At 29.0% G+C, this 5,870-nt stretch overlaps 2 non-coding genes across 2 annotated transcripts; both read left to right on the top strand.

The window, feature by feature from the left end:
• Positions 1–3,044: 3,044 nt before the first annotated feature.
• Positions 3,045–3,116, top strand: TRNAQ-UUG (transfer RNA glutamine (anticodon UUG)). The gene has a single exon. It is a non-coding gene; the product is annotated as a tRNA-Gln (tRNA).
• Positions 3,117–4,976: 1,860 nt separating this feature from the next.
• On the top strand, positions 4,977–5,048 carry TRNAQ-UUG (transfer RNA glutamine (anticodon UUG)). Its single transcript has one exon. It is a non-coding gene; the product is annotated as a tRNA-Gln (tRNA).
• Positions 5,049–5,870: the final 822 nt, after the last annotated feature.

Below are 5,870 nucleotides of genomic sequence, written 5' to 3' on the forward strand. Positions count from 1 at the left end.
AGTTTAAAATCGATTACAAAATTCCACCCGGACAGACATACACTAAGGCAAGTTTATATAAACGTGGTAATAATAATAAAATAGCTTTGCCTCGAGTGTAAGACATTTTAGCTGTTGCTTTCTTATTTTCTTTGGCAAAAGAGTTTCGAAAAACACTGATTAAGCAAAGTTTCTTAAAATAATAATATTTTTTAGAAGGCTAAAGCCGATTTAATCGCTGCTTTCAACAAACAAAACATTTGTGTACATCATAAACAAATTAATTTTACAAACACATTTCGAATAGCATCGCATGAGGCTGTAATCTTTTCCTTATTTTAACTAATCTAGATTTTCAACAAAAAAAGAGAAAAAATAGAAACTTATGTGTTTATCAGAAACAGATACTTTACAACTTCTCAGTTTTCGTTCAATCGCCTCAATCTCTCGAATTCATCTCCAAGAGCGTTATCTTCCAACCGCATCTCCCGAGCTTGTTTACACGGCATAAATTATAAACAAATAAATACCCACAAATTTTTGGAGTGGGAATATATAAATCGAAGGAAGACTTGTTTCTATCAGCTGTTATCATTGACAGAGAGGCAAATCTCCGCATCGATTTCCGTTGACTTTTAAAGACTTAACGGGATGTTTGAAAATTGCTCAATCTCATTGTTTACAACTCCTCTCCAAATATGCGATGGTTTGTTCGATAACGAAACAGTTTCTCCGCCATAATCACATAATTGGCGGAATTCAGTAGTCAATTGGCGGTGAATCGTATCCATCTGTTATTAATGCAACCAATTAGGGGAGCTAGCTATTTTGTCACTTAGTTAAACAAACAAATGCGATATTTTTATTGGATTTTTTTTCCGGCTTACTTCATCTGGCAATAGCATTTTTATCGTTTTCAGTGACATAAAAATGACATGTCGATGATTTGTAGAACGCTGTAATTCCTATAATTTGTTTATTTATTTGCGATAAAGATGATTTTTGATGATTTGGTGGGCTTGGAAGCATTATCTGATTATTATATGATTGATGAAGTGTTGGTTTTCGTGAGTTTTTTAGTGATATTTTGTATTCATGGAATTCATTTTTAAGGAAAGAAATAAGATTTATTATGTCTCTGAAAGAGATGCCGAAATTTTTTTCGAGAGATATATTGTTAATCTTAAAGAAATTAATGCTCTAAATCGATTTTATACATATTTTTCGTAAGTGAGATGGTTTCTTAATGCAAATATTTACAATTTAGCTTGACGTACAGTTAACGGGTCGTGGGTTACATCTGTCATATGTTGCAATTAAAGCTCAATTTTGATGACCTAAAATATTTCTATAAGTACCCGTAAATGTACAAACATTCCATTAAAAACATGAAGAAGAAAAAAAAACCGTGAAATTTAAAAAACTACCTAGTAATTAAACATGAATTTTAAACTGAAGCATTAGTATTTCTTTTCCAAAAATACAATATAGTTTCCAATCTTTCCCAATCATACAATATATTAAAAATGTATTTGTTACACTCTTAATATGCTTGTATTGAAACATGGATATTAAGAAAAATTGAGATGTAATTTTCATTTTTCATTAATTTTCAAAAGACTATAGAAAAAAAAAATTTCTTTCTGAAAACTGGCATAAATTGGAATTATTTAATTTTATTTGCAAACACGAAACATTTGCAGTTGAGAAATATTTGCAAACTTCACGTAATTGCTTATGAAACTGTGACACCCTTGATCCTATAGATAAATTATATAAAGCTCTATAAAAAATTAAGAGTTCCCATAAGTAAAGTTTAAAAAACATACCCAGAAACCTCTGAAAATGCAAAATAAAAGTGCAAAAATATCTTAAATGCAAAAAAAAAAAAAAAAAANAAAAAAAAAAAAAAAAAAAAAAAAAAAAAAAAAAAAAAAAAAAAAAAAAAAAAAAAATCAAATTTCGGACTTTTGTTAATTACTCCTTGGGAAGTGATGATGATGATTTTTTTTTGAAGTTATTTAAGCCAAGTTTAAAAAAAAGTCACAGATTAAATGTGCTATACTGGAAATAAAAGCTACAGTTTTAAACTATATAAACCAATTTGCCATAAAGAATTATATGAGCTTTGTAATGGAAAAATAACTTAAATGTTTAAAAAGTTATACATTTTTTTTAAATCTCCAATTTGGCGTAATTTTTCCTCCTAGATTAAAAATATCAAAATCAACGCATATTCTCAATTTTGGCAAATTATTTTGAGCCGAGGTAAATACTATGTCACAGAAATCTTTCAAAAATCAACTTATTTATCAAACATTTTCTTTGTTTTGCTCTATGAAACTAATATTTTTCAATTGTATTCAAATATTTTTATGGCATATGCATACCTGCCAACTTTTGATCCCTTCCATTATGATTTTTCCCAGTGGTAGTGAAATGGAATTAAAATTTCAATTGAAAACAAAAAAATGTATTGTATTTGAAAGAACGTTAGCTGACAAACATCTTTTCTTTCTTTCTTTAAACAAAACTGGGTGCCTAGGCCGCGCAGCAGCCCCTACCCCATTCATCATGAAAATTATATACAGTGAATAAAACATTTTGAATTATGTAACAATGTGGTATAGCTGACAAGCAAGAAAGTAACGCTTAATTATGTATATGCTTAATTTTTTTAAGAATAGTGGTGATCAAAATCATTTAAAAATTAGTTTATAAAAGAAAAAATAGTATATATTTACTACCACTTTAAATATAAAAATAAAATTTTACGCCAAATGCGTAAAATTTGGCAGGTATGCATATGCAATTAGAATATTAAGAAGAGCAATAAATAACGTATGGTATTTTAATCTATCATTTAAAATGCATTGTATTATAAAATATCATTTTAAACCTATATTATTTATAACATCAAAGAATTAATCTTGAAAACAGCCCTTGTACAAGATGTAACTGATATGTTCTTCTGTTTAATCAGCTTTCTGCAACCTTATGTAAGCATCTGGCTGCTACTTGTTAATCAAAAAGATAAAATCAGAGAAAGAGTTTTGTTGAATGTGGGTTCCATGGTGTAATGGTTAGCACTCTGGACTTTGAATCCAGCGATCCGAGTTCAAATCTCGGTGGAACCTGAATTGATATTTTTTTTTTTATAAAATAAATTTTTCCAATCAATTGTTTTTAAAAATTATGTCCTCATAACTTTTTTTTTTTACAATTACTTTACCGTGATATATTTTCATTTAATTTAAATAATATTTATTATTATTATATGTATTTTTACTATATTATCGATTTTTTTTATAAAAAAATATCCCCATGAAATTTTTTATATTTATTTTATCATAATATAATTTTATTAAATTTAAATAATATTAAGGTGTTTATTTATCTATTAATAACGTAGAACATGCTTGGTTTACTATTTTAAGTTATCTGAATAATTACGATAAATATATTTCGACTAAATAATCTATTTTACAACGAAGCAATTCTACTATTTTATAATTAAATTCAATTTATGTCCTGTTGTTCTTGTAGTTGTTGTCCTAGGCTATTAAGGAACTGGGGGTGGGATTGTTCTTGTTGACCCCCGTGGTGCTACGAACTAACTTAGAGCCGGTCAACGGTGACCCCCATGGCATTCAACGTGTTAAGTAGCTTCTATCATTCTAATGAATGCCTAGGTCTTATGTACCATTCCTAAGGAAAGTATGTAATAATTCTCATATTTCATAATTCGTCTAAAAACGTCTGGCACTATTAGAAATTACTAGGCATTCTATTAGAATGCCGGCGTTTTAAAACTTATTTATTTAAAAAGAAAAAAAAAACAGCTTTCATATTTTAAACGGAAAATTATATACTTATACTTATCGGAACATAAGTGCTAAGTTATGTTCTGATAAGTAAAAGTATATTATTTTCCGTTTAAAACATGATTTATTTAATTAATCAATTATTTATTTAATTAATTAATTTCGCCTGATTTCATTGAATATATTTGTAAAGAGCTTTTTGATCTGCCTTTGCAAAGAAAAATACATCCGGTTTTAAGAAATGGAAACTATTTAATATTTACCTATTATTGAGATATTATAATTCAGCTCTTTTATATATTCACTTCAGTTATTGAAAATTAAAGAGGTTAGGTTATAAATAGAAAATGATTACAATGAATTATTGAAAATAAATTTTTATAAAAGAAACAGTTTGAATAGTTAAATTTAATCTAGAACGTGGCATATTTTGATTGTTGTTTTAAAATGTTCTTTCAGTAGAATTATGTTAAATGGAAAAGGAAAATCGAAAGCAATGACAATTAACAAGCCTCTGTAGAGGACTGTTTATTGCGTAAAAAGCTTTGCCAACTCACTGCATTTAATTAACAAACTGAGAACTCATAAATGTTGGCAAATAAAATTTAAGTACTTTAAAGGTTTAGTAATTTGATTCTTTTTCGTGGTTATCAGTGTAAACATAAAAAATAGATTTGTATCCTCTTTGAAAACTATACTTGTNAATAAATTTTTATAAAAGAAACAGTTTGAATAATTAAATTTAATCTAGAACGTGGCATATTTTGATTGTTGTTTAAAAATGTTCCTTCAGTAGAATTATGTTAAATGGAAAAGGAAAATCGAAAGCAATGACAATTAACAAGCCTCTGTAGAGGCTTGTTAATTGTCATTGCTGCTTATTGCATAAAAAGCCTTGCCAACGCACTGCATTTCATTAACAAACTGAGAACTCATAAATGTTGGCAAATAAAATTTAAGTGCTTTAAAGGTTTAGTTATTTGATTCTTTTTCGTGGTTATCAGTGTAAACATAAAAAATAGCTTTGTATCCTCTTTGAAAACTATACTCGTAAGAAAGATGTAACTGATATTCTCCTCTGTTTGCTCAGCATTCTGGGATATTACGTAAGCACACAGACTTCTGCTTGTTATTTAAAAAGATAATATCAAAGAAAGAAAGTTACTGGACGTGGGTTCCATGGTGTAATGGTTAGCACTCTGGACTTTGAATCCAGCGATCCGAGTTCAAATCTCGGTGGAACCTGAGTAAATTAATCTTTTTACAAAATTAATTTTTCGAATCAATTATTTTATTAAAAAAAATATCCCCATAAAATTTTTTATATTTATTTTATTATTCTAATATATTTCTATTCAATTTAAATAGTCTTTAATATTGTGGTGTTTATTTATCTATTAATAACGTAGAACATGCACGATTTACTCTTTAAAGTTATCTAAATAATTAGGATAAATATATTTCGACTAAATAATCTTTTTTACAAGGAAGCAATTCCACTATTTTATAATTAAATTCAATTTATGACCAGCTGTTGTTGTAGTTGTTGTCGTAGGATATTAAGGCACTGGGGGTGGGATTGTTCTTGTTTTCCAATGGCGCCATCTATGGCCAAATGTTCGACTTCTGTGTCTCCCATAAGTCACACCCGTTTATAGGGCGAACCCATTCGTATATCTATACATTCATACACAGATCATAATTTTGACCTGCACCAGAGAACGATCAATCTCCGATCCGGAACCCCCGGAAATATAATTTGTTATGGAAATATGGAGGACTTTGTGAATCAACAGATTTAACGTGCACCAGTCGCCATTTCCTACACGGGGAGTCATAGGCCGGCGGGATTCGACTCTCCGTTCTCGCGAAAGTGAGTCCAACGCCTTACCAGTCAGGCTATCCAAGCCAATTTATGTTTTTATTAGACATTATACCATTTGAAATTCAGTTGTATGCATGCCGTTTCGGTGTGGTTCCATGTTGTGATGGTTAGCACTCTGGTTTTAGAATCCAGCGATCCGAATTCAAATCTTGGTTGAACTCTTGGTTGTTGAAAGGAATTTT

This window comes from Parasteatoda tepidariorum, chromosome 10 (genome assembly GCF_043381705.1).
Source record: "Parasteatoda tepidariorum isolate YZ-2023 chromosome 10, CAS_Ptep_4.0, whole genome shotgun sequence".
Taxonomy (NCBI): domain Eukaryota; kingdom Metazoa; phylum Arthropoda; class Arachnida; order Araneae; family Theridiidae; genus Parasteatoda; species Parasteatoda tepidariorum.